Genomic DNA, 26082 nt, shown 5'->3' with positions numbered 1-26082 from the left:
TAATGTTACAGCTCTTTAGAATGTATACATAATCACCACGCACGTAGAGGGATAAACTGCAAATGCAACATGAAAACAATCTACACAACGGGGTGCTTTGTAAAAAGGTAGTTGGGACTCTCTTGCAAAATGCATGTTGAGATTTAAACTGACTTTCTAAGGTTTGCAGATGTCAGACAAATGAGTAAATCATTCATTTTCATCTCCTTGGTTCGCTGCTGCACATGAATTTTAAGTAGCAGGGACAGTCTTGACGGAAAGAAATATTAGTCACCTAGTATGAAAGTCAGCTCAGAAGCAGGACACGGTTTATGATTTAAGAGTCCTGCAAGGGAACAGATGTTATCTCGCTCATTGGATTGGTGTCGCTAGAGGGCGTTGGTTTTTTGTTCGGTGGTAATAAAAGTTAGGCCTGAGGCCAGGGTATCTGACAGTTAATTGTCTTTAAAGGTCATCAGTGGCTATATGTTCTGAAGTTGTGGTCGTATAAATTAGTAGGTCTTCAGAAGCGCCAGGAGTATGGGGTATGGGTTAGTTGAGATCCTGTTTATTCAGGCCTTCCTCTATTTGCTCAAATTTGTTGTGCGGACCATGTGCAACCACAATGAAAGTTAAAGGCTTTAGGCCAGTTATTGCTAGCAATTAATTATGTTTTCAAGACCAATGTTTAACCATGTACTGACGCCATGGCCTCCTACGGACCAATCCTAAGAAGGTGTGCTCTGATTATGACATGAAGATGACTATCAAGATAAAACTGACCAAGGATAAGTGGAGAATTGGGAGAAGATGGGATTCCTTTTAAAAGATTTTGGTCCAATCATATTTTGGGGGTGGATTGTTATAGAACATCTGGGATTATTGTAATTGTTGCGAAAAGGATGTAAGATGCCAACTGATGTTGTATTGTTCAAACCTGGGTTAGTTTGGTCCTGCAACACCATCTAACCACTCCCTGAAACTGTGTACAATAAACTTGCTTTATGCACAACCGTGTGCTCACTTCTTAAGTGGTGGGACTGTTTCGGTTAATGTGATTAAAGGCCCATACGCACAGGGGGCTAGAGTATGGTTTTATAAAGCTAATCTTGAGCCTAGCAACACCTCCAAGTGGGTACATAAGTGTTCATAAAATACCCCGGTACAATAACCCCTGCACCTGCAAGTTCCTGCGTGCCCACTATAAATTATGCCTTTGATTTGTGTACTCTGGCCTCCGTAGTGCTGGAAATACATATGCTGTCTCTCTGCTCCCAAGTGACCTGAGGAGAAAATTGAGGAACTAAAGTGATGCATAGGGATCACTGTTGATAAGTTACCTGTGCTGGGAATGAAAACAGGCACCAGTGGTCAAAGTGTATGAAAACAAGTAGTGGAACTATATTCCCTGCTGGCCTGCCCCGCTCCCCACAAACCACATGGCCACGTCCCCTTCCACACACAACACAAACCCCCAAACACATGTGCCTGCTGTTTAAGGGAACATTTAGTGCAGTGCAAGTTTCAACTGCTTCCTACACTTTTATTTTAAACCAAAACCATTCCGGAACGGGTTCTTTTTAAAATAAAACTATAGACACAGTAGAACCTGATTAAGAAAAGTAGAAGAGCACCGCTCCCGCTCCGTTAGACCACAGCACCTTCATGAGGTGGAGTCCAGGCACAGAATGCAATAATGTGTCAGTATCTCACCAGGAACTGGATGTATTGCCTGCAGGTTACATATAGATTGCTGTGGTAGGTGCATTAAACCACTAGGCGAGCTTATCAGGTTTCAAACCTTGGACTTGCAAGACACACATGCACACAAACACATGCTGCAAAAAACTGGACTTCCTCTGAGGCATCAGGTTGAATGTTGGTGCATTTCGCTTCCTTCATCTAGTATTACTTCCATTGGCCAATGGCAACCATTTTCCACCCCAATGTTGAGGATATTTAGTTTCACAAAGAGAGACTAATCATTGGGAGTGCGAGGCATGTAAAATCGGGCCCAGCATTAAGTCTTTGTCTTCACCCTGGGGCGTATATTGATATGGGCAGAGATGTCTCCTGCCACTTTACCCGGGGACGTCAGTTGGGGGTCGCAACCTCTGAGGTCTCCCTTGCGACATCTCTGTTCTCCCTTGCAACCTCTTGAAAAAAAGTTCTCTTTTTTGTTTTTTTGGGGGGGTTTTGTAATGCAAGCTCCTAGGCTGCGGCCAGCACCATGTAGCTCTTTAAATCTGGAGTGGCTGGCTTTCTTGTTCAGGGCCGTTAAAAAAAATAAGAAAAATAAGAACAGGAGTGCCAAAAGTCTAACACTTTCGGCACTGACCCTAAATAAGAAAGAATAGGAATACCAAATAATGTGTATTTCTGGAATGCTATACAATCATTGCTAGACTTATTAAAGGTTTATTTCAGGCACACTTCAGGGGGTGAGTCACTGATTTAGTCTGTTCTTAAACGCCTCAACTCAACCTTTCATCTTTCTGAGGTCGATAAAAGAGTACCAACACATGTTGGGTGATATTGGGTGTATATTTTTACTATATAAAGAGCTTAAGCGTAAGTGCTACATAATAACACATCATTATCATTTGGTCATGGACTTCTGCTTGCATTCACAGTAATTTGGTAATATGGGCCTATACACTCTGATCTTAACAATACATATGGCGATCGATTCTTGTATGAAATGTACATCACATTATGTACATCACACTATAGTGATTTTGTAACCATATTTTTTGTGGTGTACAATGCTATGTGATGCCACTTCCTGTTTCATCAACGGGTGAATGGTTGTGTTCCATCGCTTCCTGCGATATCACTTCAGGGTGGGGTCAAATGAAATCACTTCCTGTGATGTCATCAGGGGGTCAACGGTCGTGTGATGTCACTTCCGCTACCCCTGGCATTTTGGTGAAATGACGTCCCTTTGGGGTTGCTGCCTGTTAATGATTGTTTAAACACTCACTCTCTGCTCTCAAAGCTGTGAGATTTGTTGTGCTCTTGCTTACTCCCCATTCCAAGCCGCTTCTACCCCGCCGTATTGAGCATCGTTGCGCAGTCATGCCTCCTGCCTGCAGCATTTTCAGTTGAGTGGGTGACAGCCCTGTTATCCTTTGCCAGATACCTGCTCCATTTACAGGAATTCTAATCAATTGCCTTTGCACTCACACATTTGCCGGGCATAGTTATCATTTGCACAGGCAATCAATCAGTTGCCATTCTTTGGCAATGACTGCCCAGGTCCCATAGCATTTGCCAGGATCAGAAGCTGGGCACGGCTAAGTGGGGCAGGGATGCTGCTGATAGGATATCCCAGTAGGTCCTTGACCTATTCCAAACATTGAGACCTTGTAGAGGAAACCAAGAGGAAAGATTGGTACACAGCGATTTGTTTGATGGGGGGCCTGCAAAAAAGGGGGGATGCCCAGGGGGTGTCCAAAGTTTAAGTTACCCATGGCGGGCCAGAGGGGTGCTGTGCTGCGATGTTGGGCCCATCTCCTCCCCGCAGGGTGATCCGACTCCCACAATTCAGAAGCCAGAAGACTCCTGAGATGTCAGCACACTGCAAAGTTGGAGTGATGTTATCAATTTGGGACTGGAGGGAAATACCTGTGCTGCCACCACCGGCTAAGAAGAGGAGGACCACGGATAGACTGCCTTCTTGCAGCCCTTTTGCTACAGCACTAGGACATGTAGTCATTTCAGGAGCCAAAGAACTGTTTTTGGCATTAGCCAGAGGAAGTCTTTGCTTATATTGTGCTATTACTCAGAATTCCACATCGGCTTATTATTTTACAGATTTCATATTCGTCCAATGAGAGTTCTTCATTCATGAAGCTCCAATTTTAAAAGGAAACTTAAAAAAGGTGTGGCCAGTACGGGGATCGAACCCGCGACCTTGGCGTTATTAGCACCACGCTCTAACCAACTGAGCTAACCGGCCATTAATACTCAAGATCACAGCAACAGCTACTAGCAGCCACTGTCAACAGAACAATGTTCTTAGTACATTCCCATTCAGCCCTTAGCGCCTGCTGTCAGCACATCGGAAGGCAACTTGCAGCCCAGGAGACGCGCCTGACAAGATGGAGCAGGTGACATCTAGACCATTCTTTGGCATGCACTGGATAAGAGCATTTGCACAAGATGTCGTCTTTGGGCCAGTTACAACCACTTTTGGGAAGGCTTACTGCTGCCACGGACTGCTGCCATTATAGACTCCACGCTCGAGGCTACATTATGAGGGGCAGCTGTCCTGGCCAAGCCTCAATGCCTAATGACTATAGAGTTGCTCCATATATAATACGAGTGCAATTTAGGTATTTTGCACCACATAGTTATTTGCCACTTGACTTACTTATGGCAACCTATTCTAAAGTCACTTCCAAGGTGACTCTAAGCAGTGCTTTAAGTGGGATTAGAAATTGAGGGTGGCTCTCGTTAGGGGGTTTGGCCTAGGCATGGGTGTGCTTAGTCCATGCCCCCATCAAGAGCCCCCGTCGCCTAAGAGGTGGGGGCCGCTAAAAGAAGCAGAGCTGGGGAGCACTGGCATTATTACATTTAATGCGCACAGCCCCTCCCCGGCTAAGCGGAGCAAAGGTGTGACACCAATATGCCACAGCTCACACCCAGCAGGCAGCCTTTTCATTCAAGGAGCCACATGCTGCAATGCTTTACCACAGGCTCCTTGAATGAAAGTGATGCCTGCTGCTGATGGCTCTGTACTCTGAAACAGGAGGAGGTCTGAACTGCCCAGCTCGCCTTTTGTTTCCGAGTAGATAGCCATTAGCCAGCGTGAGTAGCGCAGGGGCTTCATGCTGGGTGATGGCTATTTACTCAGAAACAAAAGGAGGCCTGGCAGTCCAGCCCTCCTCCTGTTTCAGAGTACAGAGCCACCAGGCAGCCCGCACTGGAAGGCTGCACCTGCTGCTTGCAGGTGACAGCACTTTGGTTTAGAAAAAAAGAAAAGGCAATTGCTTTTTTTCTAAACCATAGTGCTGACACCTGCAGGCAGCTTGTGTAACCGTGCAGCCGCTGCACGGGCGGCCTCAGGTGTCAGCATGGCTGGAGCTAGTCGGGGGTGAGCCCCCGGCAGGGCCCCGGCTCAGGAGCCTTTTCTGGAGACTGCCGGGGCTCGGCCCATGCTAGCCCCAGCCCACTTAAAGCTCTGCCTCTAAGTATCAAAGACTGATGATGCTCCTTGAAATGTCTTTTTTCCGGGAAGTCACTTCTGTCCGTGCAATCCATATGCAAGGTAGAATGTTTGCATGTATTTTGCCCCAGAACGCCCGGACAGAGCTCTTATAGATGAGTTTCCTGCATCTGTAATGTTCCTGCAGTTTTATTTTTTTCGTTATGTGTCAAAATACCATCAGTTACTAATGTTACCAAAAAAGTAGATTGGGGCAGAGTGGGTGGTGTGGGGGCTCGAATGAGACCGAATGCAATTGCACCCACTGCATTTAGGGGGAGGAGTAGCAGGACTTTGTTCATGGCTCACCCCCAACCCCACTCTTGAAATGCTGGCTACTCCGTGCTTCTCGGACTGTTATCCGCAATAAGCAAGTGCCCCCCCCCATCCCAACTTTCATCTTAAAATGGGGCCTCACGGGAGGTGACACATTCTCAGCCCGCCCTGCTGGTAGGAAGGAGGTGTGAGGAGTTAAGCAGCAGCCAGGCCCCCTGCTGCCTTAATACTTCTCAGGGGTTTCAGGTGCCACCAGTGTTTAGGAAGTCATAGATAGCTGTGGAGCTGGAGAGATAAATAAGTCTTGCAATGGTGAGGTGCTCAGCAGTCTCTATGGTGCACTGTGTGGCAGGACATTCAAATGTTAGCCCAAAACGGGCTTTTCAATCAAGCCCATAGCCCAAAGTGCTTTGTGTACTGTTTGAAGCTGAACATTACTTGTACCATACTGAGAAAGAGACGCTTCAGAGAAATGGAGGCGCCTATCCTAACTTACAGCCTTGCTGTGTGCAGACAGCGCTCCTCCCCAGGGCTTTAATAAAAGATGAAGTCTTCACCTGGATCCAGGCCTGCGCGATTAGCCTACATATATGGCTTTTGCGCAGCAGGGCACACATCATCTCTGTGGCGCAATCGGTTAGCGCGTTCGGCTGTTAACCGAAAGGTTGGTGGTTCAAGCCCACCCAGGGACGCAGTTTATTTTGGATTTTGGCAAACGTGAGCCAACTCCCGTTCAAAAAAAAAAAAACAACCAACGTGCAGGGTGCACTGCTTAATTCTGAAACCATATGTAAGGTGCTTCCTGTGCTGACATTTCCCTCAAGTCACACATCCATGGCCAGTCTGATTGTCTTTCAATACACGCTTACATGGCCCTATAGTTCTTGTATTCTGATGTGGGAATCTGGCATAGGCGTTTGTCTTTCAAAACCCACTTTCATGGCCCTATATTTCTGGTATTCTGATGTGGGAATCTGGCATAGGCGTTTGTCTTTCAATACCCAGTTTCATGGCCCCATAGTTCTGGTATTCTGATGTGGGAATCTGGCATAGGCGTTGTCTTTCAATATCCACTTTCATGGCCCTATATTTCTGGTAGTCTGTTGTGGGAATCTGGCATAGGCGTTTGTCTTTCAATACCCAGTTTCATGGCCCAATAGTTCTTGTTTTCCGATGTGGGAATCTGGCATAGGCGTTTGTATTTCAATACCCTTTTTCATGGGCCGATAGTTTTGGTATTCTGATGTGGGAATTTGGCATAGGTGTTTGCCTTTCGATACCCGGTTTCATGGCCCTATAGTTAGTATTTTGATGTGGGAATCTGGCATAGGGGTTGATTTTCAATACCCAGTTTCATGGCCCTACAGTTCTTGTATTCTGATGTGGGAATCTGGCATAGGCGTTTGCCTTTCAATACCCGGTTTCATGGCCCTATAGTTCTTGTATTCTGATGTGGGAATCTGGCATAGGCGTTTTTCTTTCAATACCCGATTTCATGGCCCTATAGTTCTAGTATTCTGATGTGGGAATCTGGCAGAGGCGTTGCAGCACTAGTTTGGGAAGGACACATTTTGCTATTCCATTGCCCACCCTATATAGCAGCGCTGACAACAGAGGAGTCTCCCTTAACTTTTTTGGGGGTGTCCGGGAGGTCAGGAAGGGTCCCCATTATTATGAGGGATTAATGTTGAGCGCACCACATTGATGATGGCGGATGGCAGCGAACTGGTCACAATATGTGAACCCATTTGTATCGAGTGCAGTTAGTTATGATGTTTCTTTTAATGTTACAGCTCTTTAGAATGTATACATAATCACCACGCACGTAGAGGGATAAACTGCAAATGCAACATGAAAACAATCTACACAACGGGGTGCTTTGTAAAAAGGTAGTTGGGACTCTCTTGCAAAATGCATGTTGAGATTTAAACTGACTTTCTCAGGTTTGCAGATGTCAGACAAATGAGTAAATCATTCATTTTCATCTCCTTGGTTCGCTGCTGCACATGAATTTTAAGTAGCAGGGACAGTCTTGACGGAAAGAAATATTAGTCACCTAGTAAGAAAGTCAGCTCAGAAGCAGGACACGGTTTATGATTTAAGAGTCCTGCAAGGGAACAGATGTTATCTCGCTCATTGGATTGGTGTCGCTAGAGGGCGTTGGTTTTTTGTTCGGTGGTAATAAAAGTTAGGCCTGAGGCCAGGGTATCTGACAGTTAATTGTCTTTAAAGGTCATCAGTGGCTATATGTTCTGAAGTTGTGGTCGTATAAATTAGTAGGTCTTCAGAAGCGCCAGGAGTATGGGGTATGGGTTAGTTGAGATCCTGTTTATTCAGGCCTTCCTCTATTTGCTCAAATTTGTTGTGCGGACCATGTGCAACCACAATGAAAGTTAAAGGCTTTAGGCCAGTTATTGCTAGCAATTAATTATGTTTTCAAGACCAATGTTTAACCATGTACTGACGCCATGGACTCCTACGGACCAATCCTAAGAAGGTGTGCTCTGATTATGACATGAAGATGACTATCAAGATAAAACTGACCAAGGATAAGTGGAGAATTGGGAGAAGATGGGATTCCTTTTAAAAGATTTTGGTCCAATCATATTTTGGGGGTGGATTGTTATAGAACATCTGGGATTATTGTAATTGTTGCAAAAAGGATGTAAGATGCCAACTGATGTTGTATTGTTCAAACCTGGGTTAGTTTGGTCCTGCAACACCATCTAACCACTCCCTGAAACTGTGTACAATAAACTTGCTTTATGCACAACCGTGTGCTCACTTCTTAAGTGGTGGGACTGTTTCGGTTAATGTGATTAAAGGCCCATACGCACAGGGGGCTAGAGTATGGTTTTATAAAGCTAATCTTGAGCCTAGCAACACCTCCAAGTGGGTACATAAGTGTTCATAAAATACCCCGGTACAATAACCCCTGCACCTGCAAGTTCCTGCGTGCCCACTATAAATTATGCCTTTGATTTGTGTACTCTGGCCTCCGTAGTGCTGGAAATACATATGCTGTCTCTCTGCTCCCAAGTGACCTGAGGAGAAAATTGAGGAACTAAAGTGATGCATAGGGATCACTGTTGATAAGTTACCTGTGCTGGGAATGAAAACAGGCACCAGTGGTCAAAGTGTATGAAAACAAGTAGTGGAACTATATTCCCTGCTGGCCTGCCCCGCTCCCCACAAACCACATGGCCACGTCCCCTTCCACACACAACACAAACCCCCAAACACATGCGCCTGCTGTTTAAGGGAACATTTAGTGCAGTGCAAGTTTCAACTGCTTCCTACACTTTTATTTTAAACCAAAACCATTCCGGAACGGGTTCTTTTTAAAATAAAACTATAGACACAGTAGAACCTGATTAAGAAAAGTAGAAGAGCACCGCTCCCGCTCCGTTAGACCACAGCACCTTCATGAGGTGGAGTCCAGGCACAGAATGCAATAATGTGTCAGTATCTCACCAGGAACTGGATGTATTGCCTGCAGGTTACATATAGATTGCTGTGGTAGGTGCATTAAACCACTAGGCGAGCTTATCAGGTTTCAAACCTTGGACTTGCAAGACACACATGCACACAAACACATGCTGCAAAAAACTGGACTTCCTCTGAGGCATCAGGTTGAATGTTGGTGCATTTCGCTTCCTTCATCTAGTATTACTTCCATTGGCCAATGGCAACCATTTTCCACCCCAATGTTGAGGATATTTAGTTTCACAAAGAGAGACTAATCATTGGGAGTGCGAGGCATGTAAAATCGGGCCCAGCATTTAGTCTTTGTCTTCACCCTGGGGCGTATATTGATATGGGCAGAGATGTCTCCTGCCACTTTACCCGGGGACGTCAGTTGGGGGTCGCAACCTCTGAGGTCTCCCTTGCGACATCTCTGTTCTCCCTTGCAACCTCTTGAAAAAAAGTTCTCTTTTTTGTTTTTTTGGGGGGGTTTTGTAATGCAAGCTCCTAGGCTGCGGCCAGCACCATGTAGCTCTTTAAATCTGGAGTGGCTGGCTTTCTTGTTCAGGGCCGTTAAAAAAAATAAGAAAAATAAGAACAGGAGTGCCAAAAGTCTAACACTTTCGGCACTGACCCTAAATAAGAAAGAATAGGAATACCAAATAATGTGTATTTCTGGAATGCTATACAATCATTGCTAGACTTATTAAAGGTTTATTTCAGGCACACTTCAGGGGGTGAGTCACTGATTTAGTCTGTTCTTAAACGCCTCAACTCAACCTTTCATCTTTCTGAGGTCGATAAAAGAGTACCAACACATGTTGGGTGATATTGGGTGTATATTTTTACTATATAAAGAGCTTAAGCGTAAGTGCTACATAATAACACATCATTATCATTTGGTCATGGACTTCTGCTTGCATTCACAGTAATTTGGTAATATGGGCCTATACACTCTGATCTTAACAATACATATGGCGATCGATTCTTGTATGAAATGTACATCACATTATGTACATCACACTATAGTGATATTGTAACCATATTTTTTGTGGTGTACAATGCTATGTGATGCCACTTCCTGTTTCATCAACGGGTGAATGGTTGTGTTCCATCGCTTCCTGCGATATCACTTCAGGGTGGGGTCAAATGAAATCACTTCCTGTGATGTCATCAGGGGGTCAACGGTCGTGTGATGTCACTTCCGCTACCCCTGGCATTTTGGTGAAATGACGTCCCTTTGGGGTTGCTGCCTGTTAATGATTGTTTAAACACTCACTCTCTGCTCTCAAAGCTGTGAGATTTGTTGTGCTCTTGCTTACTCCCCATTCCAAGCCGCTTCTACCCCGCCGTACTGAGCATCGTTGCGCAGTCATGCCTCCTGCCTGCAGCATTTTCAGTTGAGTGGGTGACAGCCCTGTTATCCTTTGCCAGATACCTGCTCCATTTACAGGAATTCTAATCAATTGCCTTTGCACTCACACATTTGCCGGGCATAGTTATCATTTGCACAGGCAATCAATCAGTTGCCATTCTTTGGCAATGACTGCCCAGGTCCCATAGCATTTGCCAGGATCAGAAGCTGGGCACGGCTAAGTGGGGCAGGGATGCTGCTGATAGGATATCCCAGTAGGTCCTTGACCTATTCCAAACATTGAGACCTTGTAGAGGAAACCAAGAGGAAAGATTGGTACACAGCGATTTGTTTGATGGGGGGCCTGCAAAAAAGGGGGGATGCCCAGGGGGTGTCCAAAGTTTAAGTTACCCAAGGCGGGCCAGAGGGGTGCTGTGCTGCGATGTTGGGCCCATCTCCTCCCCGCAGGGTGATCCGACTCCCACAATTCAGAAGCCAGAAGACTCCTGAGATGTCAGCACACTGCAAAGTTGGAGTGATGTTATCAATTTGGGACTGGAGGGAAATACCTGTGCTGCCACCACCGGCTAAGAAGAGGAGGACCACGGATAGACTGCCTTCTTGCAGCCCTTTTGCTACAGCACTAGGACATGTAGTCATTTCAGGAGCCAAAGAACTGTTTTTGGCATTAGCCAGAGGAAGTCTTTGCTTATATTGTGCTATTACTCAGAATTCCACATCGGCTTATTATTTAACAGATTTCATATTCGTCCAATGAGAGTTCTTCATTCATGAAGCTCCAATTTTAAAAGGAAACTTAAAAAAGGTGTGGCCAGTACGGGGATCGAACCCGCGACCTTGGCGTTATTAGCACCACGCTCTAACCAACTGAGCTAACCGGCCATTAATACTCAAGATCACAGCAACAGCTACTAGCAGCCACTGTCAACAGAACAATGTTCTTAGTACATTCCCATTCATCCCTTAGCGCCTGCTGTCAGCACATCGGAAGGCAACTTGCAGCCCAGGAGACGCGCCTGACAAGATGGAGCAGGTGACATCTAGACCATTCTTTGGCATGCACTGGATAAGAGCATTTGCACAAGATGTCGTCTTTGGGCCAGTTACAACCACTTTTGGGAAGGCTTACTGCTGCCACGGACTGCTGCCATTATAGACTCCACGCTCGAGGCTACATTATGAGGGGCAGCTGTCCTGGCCAAGCCTCAATGCCTAATGACTATAGAGTTGCTCCATATATAATACGAGTGCAATTTAGGTATTTTGCACCACATAGTTATTTGCCACTTGACTTACTTATGGCAACCTATTCTAAAGTCACTTCCAAGGTGACTCTAAGCAGTGCTTTAAGTGGGATTAGAAATTGAGGGTGGCTCTCGTTAGGGGGTTTGGCCTAGGCATGGGTGTGCTTAGTCCATGCCCCCATCAAGAGCCCCCGTCGCCTAAGAGGTGGGGGCCGCTAAAAGAAGCAGAGCTGGGGAGCACTGGCATTATTACATTTAATGCGCACAGCCCCTCCCCGGCTAAGCGGAGCAAAGGTGTGACACCAGTATGCCACAGCTCACACCCAGCAGGCAGCCTTTTCATTCAAGGAGCCACATGCTGCAATGCTTTACCACAGGCTCCTTGAATGAAAGTGATGCCTGCTGCTGATGGCTCTGTACTCTGAAACAGGAGGAGGTCTGAACTGCCCAGCTCGCCTTTTGTTTCCGAGTAGATAGCCATTAGCCAGCGTGAGTAGCGCAGGGGCTTCATGCTGGGTGATGGCTATTTACTCAGAAACAAAAGGAGGCCTGGCAGTCCAGCCCTCCTCCTGTTTCAGAGTACAGAGCCACCAGGCAGCCCGCACTGGAAGGCTGCACCTGCTGCTTGCAGGTGACAGCACTTTGGTTTAGAAAAAAAGAAAAGGCAATTGCTTTTTTTCTAAACCATAGTGCTGACACCTGCAGGCAGCTTGTGTAACCGTGCAGCCGCTGCACGGGCGGCCTCAGGTGTCAGCATGGCTGGAGCTAGTCGGGGGTGAGCCCCCGGCAGGGCCCCGGCTCAGGAGCCTTTTCTGGAGACTGCCGGGGCTCGGCCCATGCTAGCCCCAGCCCACTTAAAGCTCTGCCTCTAAGTATCAAAGACTGATGATGCTCCTTGAAATGTCTTTTTTCCGGGAAGTCACTTCTGTCCGTGCAATCCATATACAAAGTAGAATGTTTGCATGTATTTTGCCCCAGAACGCCCGGACAGAGCTCTTATAGATGAGTTTCCTGCATCTGTAATGTTCCTGCAGTTTTATTTTTTTCGTTATGTGTCAAAATACCATCAGTTACTAATGTTACCAAAAAAGTAGATTGGGGCAGAGTGGGTGGTGTGGGGGCTCGAATGAGACCGAATGCAATTGCACCCACTGCATTTAGGGGGAGGAGTAGCAGGACTTTGTTCATGGCTCACCCCCAACCCCACTCTTGAAATGCTGGCTACTCCGTGCTTCTCGGACTGTTATCCGCAATAAGCAAGTGCCCCCCCCCCCATCCCAACTTTCATCTTAAAATGGGGCCTCACGGGAGGTGACACATTCTCAGCCCGCCCTGCTGGTAGGAAGGAGGTGTGAGGAGTTAAGCAGCAGCCAGGCCCCCTGCTGCCTTAATACTTCTCAGGGGTTTCAGGTGCCACCAGTGTTTAGGAAGTCATAGATAGCTGTGGAGCTGGAGAGATAAATAAGTCTTGCAATGGTGAGGTGCTCAGCAGTCTCTATGGTGCACTGTGTGGCAGGACATTCAAATGTTAGCCCAAAACGGGCTTTTCAATCAAGCCCATAGCCCAAAGTGCTTTGTGTACTGTTTGAAGCTGAACATTACTTGTACCATACTGAGAAAGAGACGCTTCAGAGAAATGGAGGCGCCTATCCTAACTTACAGCCTTGCTGTGTGCAGACAGCGCTCCTCCCCAGGGCTTTAATAAAAGATGAAGTCTTCACCTGGATCCAGGCCTGCGCGATTAGCCTACATATATGGCTTTTGCGCAGCAGGGCACACATCATCTCTGTGGCGCAATCGGTTAGCGCGTTCGGCTGTTAACCGAAAGGTTGGTGGTTCAAGCCCACCCAGGGACGCAGTTTATTTTGGATTTTGGCAAACGTGAGCCAACTCCCGTTCAAAAAAAAAAAAACAACCAACGTGCAGGGTGCACTGCTTAATTCTGAAACCATATGTAAGGTGCTTCCTGTGCTGACATTTCCCTCAAGTCACACATCCATGGCCAGTCTGATTGTCTTTCAATACACGCTTACATGGCCCTATAGTTCTTGTATTCTGATGTGGGAATCTGGCATAGGCGTTTGTCTTTCAAAACCCACTTTCATGGCCCTATATTTCTGGTATTCTGATGTGGGAATCTGGCATAGGCGTTTGTCTTTCAATACCCAGTTTCATGGCCCCATAGTTCTGGTATTCTGATGTGGGAATCTGGCATAGGCGTTGTCTTTCAATATCCACTTTCATGGCCCTATATTTCTGGTAGTCTGTTGTGGGAATCTGGCATAGGCGTTTGTCTTTCAATACCCAGTTTCATGGCCCAATAGTTCTTGTTTTCCGATGTGGGAATCTGGCATAGGCGTTTGTATTTCAATACCCTTTTTCATGGGCCGATAGTTTTGGTATTCTGATGTGGGAATTTGGCATAGGTGTTTGCCTTTCGATACCCGGTTTCATGGCCCTATAGTTAGTATTTTGATGTGGGAATCTGGCATAGGGGTTGATTTTCAATACCCAGTTTCATGGCCCTACAGTTCTTGTATTCTGATGTGGGAATCTGGCATAGGCGTTTGCCTTTCAATACCCGGTTTCATGGCCCTATAGTTCTTGTATTCTGATGTGGGAATCTGGCATAGGCGTTTTTCTTTCAATACCCGATTTCATGGCCCTATAGTTCTAGTATTCTGATGTGGGAATCTGGCAGAGGCGTTGCAGCACTAGTTTGGGAAGGACACATTTTGCTATTCCATTGCCCACCCTATATAGCAGCGCTGACAACAGAGGAGTCTCCCTTAACTTTTTTGGGGGTGTCCGGGAGGTCAGGAAGGGTCCCCATTATTATGAGGGATTAATGTTGAGCGCACCACATTGATGATGGCGGATGGCAGCGAACTGGTCACAATATGTGAACCCATTTGTATCGAGTGCAGTTAGTTATGATGTTTCTTTTAATGTTACAGCTCTTTAGAATGTATACATAATCACCACGCACGTAGAGGGATAAACTGCAAATGCAACATGAAAACAATCTACACAACGGGGTGCTTTGTAAAAAGGTAGTTGGGACTCTCTTGCAAAATGCATGTTGAGATTTAAACTGACTTTCTCAGGTTTGCAGATGTCAGACAAATGAGTAAATCATTCATTTTCATCTCCTTGGTTCGCTGCTGCACATGAATTTTAAGTAGCAGGGACAGTCTTGACGGAAAGAAATATTAGTCACCTAGTAAGAAAGTCAGCTCAGAAGCAGGACACGGTTTATGATTTAAGAGTCCTGCAAGGGAACAGATGTTATCTCGCTCATTGGATTGGTGTCGCTAGAGGGCGTTGGTTTTTTGTTCGGTGGTAATAAAAGTTAGGCCTGAGGCCAGGGTATCTGACAGTTAATTGTCTTTAAAGGTCATCAGTGGCTATATGTTCTGAAGTTGTGGTCGTATAAATTAGTAGGTCTTCAGGAGCGCCAGGAGTATGGGGTATGGGTTAGTTGAGATCCTGTTTATTCAGGCCTTCCTCTATTTGCTCAAATTTGTTGTGCGGACCATGTGCAACCACAATGAAAGTTAAAGGCTTTAGGCCAGTTATTGCTAGCAATTAATTATGTTTTCAAGACCAATGTTTAACCATGTACTGACGCCATGGACTCCTACGGACCAATCCTAAGAAGGTGTGCTCTGATTATGACATGAAGATGACTATCAAGATAAAACTGACCAAGGATAAGTGGAGAATTGGGAGAAGATGGGATTCCTTTTAAAAGATTTTGGTCCAATCATATTTTGGGGGTGGATTGTTATAGAACATCTGGGATTATTGTAATTGTTGCAAAAAGGATGTAAGATGCCAACTGATGTTGTATTGTTCAAACCTGGGTTAGTTTGGTCCTGCAACACCATCTAACCACTCCCTGAAACTGTGTACAATAAACTTGCTTTATGCACAACCGTGTGCTCACTTCTTAAGTGGTGGGACTGTTTCGGTTAATGTGATTAAAGGCCCATACGCACAGGGGGCTAGAGTATGGTTTTATAAAGCTAATCTTGAGCCTAGCAACACCTCCAAGTGGGTACATAAGTGTTCATAAAATACCCCGGTACAATAACCCCTGCACCTGCAAGTTCCTGCGTGCCCACTATAAATTATGCCTTTGATTTGTGTACTCTGGCCTCCGTAGTGCTGGAAATACATATGCTGTCTCTCTGCTCCCAAGTGACCTGAGGAGAAAATTGAGGAACTAAAGTGATGCATAGGGATCACTGTTGATAAGTTACCTGTGCTGGGAATGAAAACAGGCACCAGTGGTCAAAGTGTATGAAAACAAGTAGTGGAACTATATTCCCTGCTGGCCTGCCCCGCTCCCCACAAACCACATGGCCACGTCCCCTTCCACACACAACACAAACCCCCAAACACATGCGCCTGCTGTTTAAGGGAACATTTAGTGCAGTGCAAGTTTCAACTGCTTCCTACACTTTTATTTTAAACCAAAACCATTCCGGAACGGGTTCTTTTTAAAATAAAACTATAGACACAGTAGAACCTGATTAAGAAAAGTAGAAGAGCACCGCTCCCGCTCCGTTAGACCACAGCACCTTCATGAGGTGGAGTCCAGGCACAGAATGCAATAATGTGTCAGTATCTCACCAGGAACTGGATGTATTGCCTGCAGGTTACATATAGATTGCTGTGGTAGGTGCATTAAACCACTAGGCGAGCTTATCAGGTTTCAAACCTTGGACTTGCAAGACACACATGCACACAAACACATGCTGCAAAAAACTGGACTTCCTCTGAGGCATCAGGTTGAATGTTGGTGCATTTCGCTTCCTTCATCTAGTATTACTTCCATTGGCCAATGGCAACTATTTTCCACCCCAATGTTGAGGATATTTAGTTTCACAAAGAGAGACTAATCATTGGGAGTGCGAGGCATGTAAAATCGGGCCCAGCATTTAGTCTTTGTCTTCACCCTGGGGCGTATATTGATATGGGCAGAGATGTCTCCTGCCACTTTACCCGGGGACGTCAGTTGGGGGTCGCAACCTCTGAGGTCTCCCTTGCGACATCTCTGTTCTCCCTTGCAACCTCTTGAAAAAAAGTTCTCTTTTTTGTTTTTTTGGGGGGGTTTTGTAATGCAAGCTCCTAGGCTGCGGCCAGCACCATGTAGCTCTTTAAATCTGGAGTGGCTGGCTTTCTTGTTCAGGGCCGTTAAAAAAAATAAGAAAAATAAGAACAGGAGTGCCAAAAGTCTAACACTTTCGGCACTGACCCTAAATAAGAAAGAATAGGAATACCAAATAATGTGTATTTCTGGAATGCTATACAATCATTGCTAGACTTATTAAAGGTTTATTTCAGGCACACTTCAGGGGGTGAGTCACTGATTTAGTCTGTTCTTAAACGCCTCAACTCAACCTTTCATCTTTCTGAGGTCGATAAAAGAGTACCAACACATGTTGGGTGATATTGGGTGTATATTTTTACTATATAAAGAGCTTAAGCGTAAGTGCTACATAATAACACATCATTATCATTTGGTCATGGACTTCTGCTTGCATTCACAGTAATTTGGTAATATGGGCCTATACACTCTGATCTTAACAATACATATGGCGATCGATTCTTGTATGAAATGTACATCACATTATGTACATCACACTATAGTGATATTGTAACCATATTTTTTGTGGTGTACAATGCTATGTGATGCCACTTCCTGTTTCATCAACGGGTGAATGGTTGTGTTCCATCGCTTCCTGCGATATCACTTCAGGGTGGGGTCAAATGAAATCACTTCCTGTGATGTCATCAGGGGGTCAACGGTCGTGTGATGTCACTTCCGCTACCCCTGGCATTTTGGTGAAATGACGTCCCTTTGGGGTTGCTGCCTGTTAATGATTGTTTAAACACTCACTCTCTGCTCTCAAAGCTGTGAGATTTGTTGTGCTCTTGCTTACTCCCCATTCCAAGCCGCTTCTACCCCGCCGTACTGAGCATCGTTGCGCAGTCATGCCTCCTGCCTGCAGCATTTTCAGTTGAGTGGGTGACAGCCCTGTTATCCTTTGCCAGATACCTGCTCCATTTACAGGAATTCTAATCAATTGCCTTTGCACTCACACATTTGCCGGGCATAGTTATCATTTGCACAGGCAATCAATCAGTTGCCATTCTTTGGCAATGACTGCCCAGGTCCCATAGCATTTGCCAGGATCAGAAGCTGGGCACGGCTAAGTGGGGCAGGGATGCTGCTGATAGGATATCCCAGTAGGTCCTTGACCTATTCCAAACATTGAGACCTTGTAGAGGAAACCAAGAGGAAAGATTGGTACACAGCGATTTGTTTGATGGGGGGCCTGCAAAAAAGGGGGGATGCCCAGGGGGTGTCCAAAGTTTAAGTTACCCAAGGCGGGCCAGAGGGGTGCTGTGCTGCGATGTTGGGCCCATCTCCTCCCCGCAGGGTGATCCGACTCCCACAATTCAGAAGCCAGAAGACTCCTGAGATGTCAGCACACTGCAAAGTTGGAGTGATGTTATCAATTTGGGACTGGAGGGAAATACCTGTGCTGCCACCACCGGCTAAGAAGAGGAGGACCACGGATAGACTGCCTTCTTGCAGCCCTTTTGCTACAGCACTAGGACATGTAGTCATTTCAGGAGCCAAAGAACTGTTTTTGGCATTAGCCAGAGGAAGTCTTTGCTTATATTGTGCTATTACTCAGAATTCCACATCGGCTTATTATTTAACAGATTTCATATTCGTCCAATGAGAGTTCTTCATTCATGAAGCTCCAATTTTAAAAGGAAACTTAAAAAAGGTGTGGCCAGTACGGGGATCGAACCCGCGACCTTGGCGTTATTAGCACCACGCTCTAACCAACTGAGCTAACCGGCCATTAATACTCAAGATCACAGCAACAGCTACTAGCAGCCACTGTCAACAGAACAATGTTCTTAGTACATTCCCATTCATCCCTTAGCGCCTGCTGTCAGCACATCGGAAGGCAACTTGCAGCCCAGGAGACGCGCCTGACAAGATGGAGCAGGTGACATCTAGACCATTCTTTGGCATGCACTGGATAAGAGCATTTGCACAAGATGTCGTCTTTGGGCCAGTTACAACCACTTTTGGGAAGGCTTACTGCTGCCACGGACTGCTGCCATTATAGACTCCACGCTCGAGGCTACATTATGAGGGGCAGCTGTCCTGGCCAAGCCTCAATGCCTAATGACTATAGAGTTGCTCCATATATAATACGAGTGCAATTTAGGTATTTTGCACCACAAAGTTATTTGCCACTTGACTTACTTATGGCAACCTATTCTAAAGTCACTTCCAAGGTGACTCTAAGCAGTGCTTTAAGTGGGATTAGAAATTGAGGGTGGCTCTCGTTAGGGGGTTTGGCCTAGGCATGGGTGTGCTTAGTCCATGCCCCCATCAAGAGCCCCCGTCGCCTAAGAGGTGGGGGCCGCTAAAAGAAGCAGAGCTGGGGAGCACTGGCATTATTACATTTAATGCGCACAGCCCCTCCCCGGCTAAGCGGAGCAAAGGTGTGACACCAGTATGCCACAGCTCACACCCAGCAGGCAGCCTTTTCATTCAAGGAGCCACATGCTGCAATGCTTTACCACAGGCTCCTTGAATGAAAGTGATGCCTGCTGCTGATGGCTCTGTACTCTGAAACAGGAGGAGGTCTGAACTGCCCAGCTCGCCTTTTGTTTCCGAGTAGATAGCCATTAGCCAGCGTGAGTAGCGCAGGGGCTTCATGCTGGGTGATGGCTATTTACTCAGAAACAAAAGGAGGCCTGGCAGTCCAGCCCTCCTCCTGTTTCAGAGTACAGAGCCACCAGGCAGCCCGCACTGGAAGGCTGCACCTGCTGCTTGCAGGTGACAGCACTTCGGTTTAGAAAAAAAGAAAAGGCAATTGCTTTTTTTCTAAACCATAGTGCTGACACCTGCAGGCAGCTTGTGTAACCGTGCAGCCGCTGCACGGGCGGCCTCAGGTGTCAGCATGGCTGGAGCTAGTCGGGGGTGAGCCCCCGGCAGGGCCCCGGCTCAGGAGCCTTTTCTGGAGACTGCCGGGGCTCGGCCCATGCTAGCCCCAGCCCACTTAAAGCTCTGCCTCTAAGTATCAAAGACTGATGATGCTCCTTGAAATGTCTTTTTTCCGGGAAGTCACTTCTGTCCGTGCAATCCATATACAAAGTAGAATGTTTGCATGTATTTTGCCCCAGAACGCCCGGACAGAGCTCTTATAGATGAGTTTCCTGCATCTGTAATGTTCCTGCAGTTTTATTTTTTTCGTTATGTGTCAAAATACCATCAGTTACTAATGTTACCAAAAAAGTAGATTGGGGCAGGGTGGGTGGTGTGGGGGCTCGAATGAGACCGTATGCAATTGCACCCACTGCATTTAGGGGGAGGAGTAGCAGGACTTTGTTCATGGCTCACCCCCAACCCCACTCTTGAAATGCTGGCTACTCCGTGCTTCTCGGACTGTTATCCGCAATAAGCAAGTGCCCCCCCCCCCATCCCAACTTTCATCTTAAAATGGGGCCTCACGGGAGGTGACACATTCTCAGCCCGCCCTGCTGGTAGGAAGGAGGTGTGAGGAGTTAAGCAGCAGCCAGGCCCCCTGCTGCCTTAACACTTCTCAGGGGTTTCAGGTGCCACCAGTGTTTAGGAAGTCATAGATAGCTGTGGAGCTGGAGAGATAAATAAGTCTTGCAATGGTGAGGTGCTCAGCAGTCTCTATGGTGCACTGTGTGGCAGGACATTCAAATGTTAGCCCAAAACGGGCTTTTCAATCAAGCCCATAGCCCAAAGTGCTTTGTGTACTGTTTGAAGCTGAACATTACTTGTACCATACTGAGAAAGAGACGCTTCAGAGAAATGGAGGCGCCTATCCTAACTTACAGCCTTGCTGTGTGCAGACAGCGCTCCTCCCCAGGGCTTTAATAAAAGATGAAGTCTTCACCTGGATCCAGGCCTGCGCGATTAGCCTACATATATGGCTTTTGCGCAGCAGGGCACACATCGTCTCTGTGGCGCAATCGGTTAGCGCGTTCGGCTGTTAACCGAAAGGTTGGTGGTTCAAGCCCACCCAGGGACGCAGTTTATTTTGGATTTTGGCAAACGTGAGCCAACTCCCGTTCAAAAAAAAAAAAACAACCAACGTGCAGGGTGCACTGCTTAATTCTGAAACCATATGTAAGGTGCTTCCTGTGCTGACATTTCCCTCAAGTCACACATCCATGGCCAGTCTGATTGTCTTTCAATACACGCTTACATGGCCCTATAGTTCTTGTATTCTGATGTGGGAATCTGGCATAGGCGTTTGTCTTTCAAAACCCACTTTCATGGCCCTATATTTCTGGTATTCTGATGTGGGAATCTGGCATAGGCGTTTGTCTTTCAATACCCAGTTTCATGGCCCCATAGTTCTGGTATTCTGATGTGGGAATCAGGCATAGGCGTTGTCTTTCAATATCCACTTTCATGGCCCTATATTTCTGGTAGTCTGTTGTGGGAATCTGGCATAGGCGTTTGTCTTTCAATACCCAGTTTCATGGCCCAATAGTTCTTGTTTTCCGATGTGGGAATCTGGCATAGGCGTTTGTATTTCAATACCCTTTTTCATGGGCCGATAGTTTTGGTATTCTGATGTGGGAATTTGGCATAGGTGTTTGCCTTTCGATACCCGGTTTCATGGCCCTATAGTTAGTATTTTGATGTGGGAATCTGGCATAGGGGTTGATTTTCAATACCCAGTTTCATGGCCCTACAGTTCTTGTATTCTGATGTGGGAATCTGGCATAGGCGTTTGCCTTTCAATACCCGGTTTCATGGCCCTATAGTTCTTGTATTCTGATGTGGGAATCTGGCATAGGCGTTTTTCTTTCAATACCCGATTTCATGGCCCTATAGTTCTAGTATTCTGATGTGGGAATCTGGCAGAGGCGTTGCAGCACTAGTTTGGGAAGGACACATTTTGCTATTCCATTGCCCACCCTATATAGCAGCGCTGACAACAGAGGAGTCTCCCTTAACTTTTTTGGGGGTGTCCGGGAGGTCAGGAAGGGTCCCCATTATTATGAGGGATTAATGTTGAGCGCACCACATTGATGATGGCGGATGGCAGCGAACTGGTCACAATATGTGAACCCATTTGTATCGAGTGCAGTTAGTTATGATGTTTCTTTTAATGTTACAGCTCTTTAGAATGTATACATAATCACCACGCACGTAGAGGGATAAACTGCAAATGCAACATGAAAACAATCTACACAACGGGGTGCTTTGTAAAAAGGTAGTTGGGACTCTCTTGCAAAATGCATGTTGAGATTTAAACTGACTTTCTCAGGTTTGCAGATGTCAGACAAATGAGTAAATCATTCATTTTCATCTCCTTGGTTCGCTGCTGCACATGAATTTTAAGTAGCAGGGACAGTCTTGACGGAAAGAAATATTAGTCACCTAGTAAGAAAGTCAGCTCAGAAGCAGGACACGGTTTATGATTTAAGAGTCCTGCAAGGGAACAGATGTTATCTCGCTCATTGGATTGGTGTCGCTAGAGGGCGTTGGTTTTTTGTTCGGTGGTAATAAAAGTTAGGCCTGAGGCCAGGGTATCTGACAGTTAATTGTCTTTAAAGGTCATCAGTGGCTATATGTTCTGAAGTTGTGGTCGTATAAATTAGTAGGTCTTCAGAAGCGCCAGGAGTATGGGGTATGGGTTAGTTGAGATCCTGTTTATTCAGGCCTTCCTCTATTTGCTCAAATTTGTTGTGCGGACCATGTGCAACCACAATGAAAGTTAAAGGCTTTAGGCCAGTTATTGCTAGCAATTAATTATGTTTTCAAGACCAATGTTTAACCATGTACTGACGCCATGGACTCCTACGGACCAATCCTAAGAAGGTGTGCTCTGATTATGACATGAAGATGACTATCAAGATAAAACTGACCAAGGATAAGTGGAGAATTGGGAGAAGATGGGATTCCTTTTAAAAGATTTTGGTCCAATCATATTTTGGGGGTGGATTGTTATAGAACATCTGGGATTATTGTAATTGTTGCAAAAAGGATGTAAGATGCCAACTGATGTTGTATTGTTCAAACCTGGGTTAGTTTGGTCCTGCAACACCATCTAACCACTCCCTGAAACTGTGTACAATAAACTTGCTTTATGCACAACCGTGTGCTCACTTCTTAAGTGGTGGGACTGTTTCGGTTAATGTGATTAAAGGCCCATACGCACAGGGGGCTAGAGTATGGTTTTATAAAGCTAATCTTGAGCCTAGCAACACCTCCAAGTGGGTACATAAGTGTTCATAAAATACCCCGGTACAATAACCCCTGCACCTGCAAGTTCCTGCGTGCCCTCTATAAATTATGCCTTTGATTTGTGTACTCTGGCCTCCGTAGTGCTGGAAATACATATGCTGTCTCTCTGCTCCCAAGTGACCTGAGGAGAAAATTGAGGAACTAAAGTGATGCATAGGGATCACTGTTGATAAGTTACCTGTGCTGGGAATGAAAACAGGCACCAGTGGTCAAAGTGTATGAAAACAAGTAGTGGAACTATATTCCCTGCTGGCCTGCCCCGCTCCCCACAAACCACATGGCCACGTCCCCTTCCACACACAACACAAACCCCCAAACACATGCGCCTGCTGTTTAAGGGAACATTTAGTGCAGTGCAAGTTTCAACTGCTTCCTACACTTTTATTTTAAACCAAAACCATTCCGGAACGGATTCTTTTTAAAATAAAACTATAGACACAGTAGAACCTGATTAAGAAAAGTAGAAGAGCACCGCTCCCGCTCCGTTAGACCACAGCACCTTCATGAGGTGGAGTCCAGGCACAGAATGCAATAATGTGTCAGTATCTCACCAGGAACTGGATGTATTGCCTGCAGGTTACATATAGATTGCTGTGGTAGGTGCATTAAACCACTAGGCGAGCTTATCAGGTTTCAAACCTTGGACTTGCAAGACACACATGCACACAAACACATGCTGCAAAAAACTGGACTTCCTCTGAGGCATCAGGTTGAATGTTGGTGCATTTCGCTTCCTTCATCTAGTATTACTTCCATTGGCCAATGGCAACCATTTTCCACCCCAATGTTGAGGATATTTAGTTTCACAAAGAGAGACTAATCATTGGGAGTGCGAGGCATGTAAAATCGGGCCCAGCATTTAGTCTTTGTCTTCACCCTGGGGCGTATATTGATATGGGCAGAGATGTCTCCTGCCACTTTACCCGGGGACGTCAGTTGGGGGTCGCAACCTCTGAGGTCTCCCTTGCGACATCTCTGTTCTCCCTTGCAACCTCTTGAAAAAAAGTTCTCTTTTTTGTTTTTTTGGGGGGGTTTTGTAATGCAAGCTCCTAGGCTGCGGCCAGCACCATGTAGCTCTTTAAATCTGGAGTGGCTGGCTTTCTTGTTCAGGGCCGTTAAAAAAAATAAGAAAAATAAGAACAGGAGTGCCAAAAGTCTAACACTTTCGGCACTGACCCTAAATAAGAAAGAATAGGAATACCAAATAATGTGTATTTCTGGAATGCTATACAATCATTGCTAGACTTATTAAAGGTTTATTTCAGGCACACTTCAGGGGGTGAGTCACTGATTTAGTCTGTTCTTAAACGCCTCAACTCAACCTTTCATCTTTCTGAGGTCGATAAAAGAGTACCAACACATGTTGGGTGATATTGGGTGTATATTTTTACTATATAAAGAGCTTAAGCGTAAGTGCTACATAATAACACATCATTATCATTTGGTCATGGACTTCTGCTTGCATTCACAGTAATTTGGTAATATGGGCCTATACACTCTGATCTTAACAATACATATGGCGATCGATTCTTGTATGAAATGTACATCACATTATGTACATCACACTATAGTGATATTGTAACCATATTTTTTGTGGTGTACAATGCTATGTGATGCCACTTCCTGTTTCATCAACGGGTGAATGGTTGTGTTCCATCGCTTCCTGCGATATCACTTCAGGGTGGGGTCAAATGAAATCACTTCCTGTGATGTCATCAGGGGGTCAACGGTCGTGTGATGTCACTTCCGCTACCCCTGGCATTTTGGTGAAATGACGTCCCTTTGGGGTTGCTGCCTGTTAATGATTGTTTAAACACTCACTCTCTGCTCTCAAAGCTGTGAGATTTGTTGTGCTCTTGCTTACTCCCCATTCCAAGCCGCTTCTACCCCGCCGTACTGAGCATCGTTGCGCAGTCATGCCTCCTGCCTGCAGCATTTTCAGTTGAGTGGGTGACAGCCCTGTTATCCTTTGCCAGATACCTGCTCCATTTACAGGAATTCTAATCAATTGCCTTTGCACTCACACATTTGCCGGGCATAGTTATCATTTGCACAGGCAATCAATCAGTTGCCATTCTTTGGCAATGACTGCCCAGGTCCCATAGCATTTGCCAGGATCAGAAGCTGGGCACGGCTAAGTGGGGCAGGGATGCTGCTGATAGGATATCCCAGTAGGTCCTTGACCTATTCCAAACATTGAGACCTTGTAGAGGAAACCAAGAGGAAAGATTGGTACACAGCGATTTGTTTGATGGGGGGCCTGCAAAAAAGGGGGGATGCCCAGGGGGTGTCCAAAGTTTAAGTTACCCAAGGCGGGCCAGAGGGGTGCTGTGCTGCGATGTTGGGCCCATCTCCTCCCCGCAGGGTGATCCGACTCCCACAATTCAGAAGCCAGAAGACTCCTGAGATGTCAGCACACTGCAAAGTTGGAGTGATGTTATCAATTTGGGACTGGAGGGAAATACCTGTGCTGCCACCACCGGCTAAGAAGAGGAGGACCACGGATAGACTGCCTTCTTGCAGCCCTTTTGCTACAGCACTAGGACATGTAGTCATTTCAGGAGCCAAAGAACTGTTTTTGGCATTAGCCAGAGGAAGTCTTTGCTTATATTGTGCTATTACTCAGAATTCCACATCGGCTTATTATTTAACAGATTTCATATTCGTCCAATGAGAGTTCTTCATTCATGAAGCTCCAATTTTAAAAGGAAACTTAAAAAAGGTGTGGCCAGTACGGGGATCGAACCCGCGACCTTGGCGTTATTAGCACCACGCTCTAACCAACTGAGCTAACCGGCCATTAATACTCAAGATCACAGCAACAGCTACTAGCAGCCACTGTCAACAGAACAATGTTCTTAGTACATTCCCATTCATCCCTTAGCGCCTGCTGTCAGCACATCGGAAGGCAACTTGCAGCCCAGGAGACGCGCCTGACAAGATGGAGCAGGTGACATCTAGACCATTCTTTGGCATGCACTGGATAAGAGCATTTGCACAAGATGTCGTCTTTGGGCCAGTTACAACCACTTTTGGGAAGGCTTACTGCTGCCACGGACTGCTGCCATTATAGACTCCACGCTCGAGGCTACATTATGAGGGGCAGCTGTCCTGGCCAAGCCTCAATGCCTAATGACTATAGAGTTGCTCCATATATAATACGAGTGCAATTTAGGTATTTTGCACCACATAGTTATTT

General features: G+C 46.0%; 7 non-coding genes across 7 annotated transcripts; 3 read left to right on the top strand and 4 right to left on the bottom strand.

The window, feature by feature from the left end:
- Nucleotides 1-3866: 3866 nt before the first annotated feature.
- TRNAI-AAU (transfer RNA isoleucine (anticodon AAU)) lies at nucleotides 3867-3940 on the bottom strand. Its single transcript has one exon. It is a non-coding gene; the product is annotated as a tRNA-Ile (tRNA).
- Nucleotides 3941-6082: 2142 nt separating this feature from the next.
- Nucleotides 6083-6156, top strand: TRNAN-GUU (transfer RNA asparagine (anticodon GUU)). Its single transcript has one exon. It is a non-coding gene; the product is annotated as a tRNA-Asn (tRNA).
- A 4956-nt stretch (nucleotides 6157-11112) lies between these two features.
- TRNAI-AAU (transfer RNA isoleucine (anticodon AAU)) lies at nucleotides 11113-11186 on the bottom strand. Its single transcript has one exon. It is a non-coding gene; the product is annotated as a tRNA-Ile (tRNA).
- A 2144-nt stretch (nucleotides 11187-13330) lies between these two features.
- Nucleotides 13331-13404, top strand: TRNAN-GUU (transfer RNA asparagine (anticodon GUU)). The gene has a single exon. It is a non-coding gene; the product is annotated as a tRNA-Asn (tRNA).
- Nucleotides 13405-18360: 4956 nt separating this feature from the next.
- Nucleotides 18361-18434, bottom strand: TRNAI-AAU (transfer RNA isoleucine (anticodon AAU)). Its single transcript has one exon. It is a non-coding gene; the product is annotated as a tRNA-Ile (tRNA).
- A 2144-nt stretch (nucleotides 18435-20578) lies between these two features.
- Nucleotides 20579-20652, top strand: TRNAN-GUU (transfer RNA asparagine (anticodon GUU)). The gene has a single exon. It is a non-coding gene; the product is annotated as a tRNA-Asn (tRNA).
- Nucleotides 20653-25608: 4956 nt separating this feature from the next.
- TRNAI-AAU (transfer RNA isoleucine (anticodon AAU)) lies at nucleotides 25609-25682 on the bottom strand. The gene has a single exon. It is a non-coding gene; the product is annotated as a tRNA-Ile (tRNA).
- Between the last annotated feature and the right edge of the window lie 400 nt (nucleotides 25683-26082).

This window comes from Ambystoma mexicanum, chromosome 1p, assembly GCF_040938575.1.
Source record: "Ambystoma mexicanum isolate Mex_15411 chromosome 1p, UKY_AmexF1_1, whole genome shotgun sequence".
Taxonomy (NCBI): Eukaryota; Metazoa; Chordata; class Amphibia; order Caudata; family Ambystomatidae; genus Ambystoma; species Ambystoma mexicanum.
The sequence above is the reverse complement of the archived record's forward strand: the minus strand, read 5'-3'. Positions and strand labels throughout refer to the sequence as shown.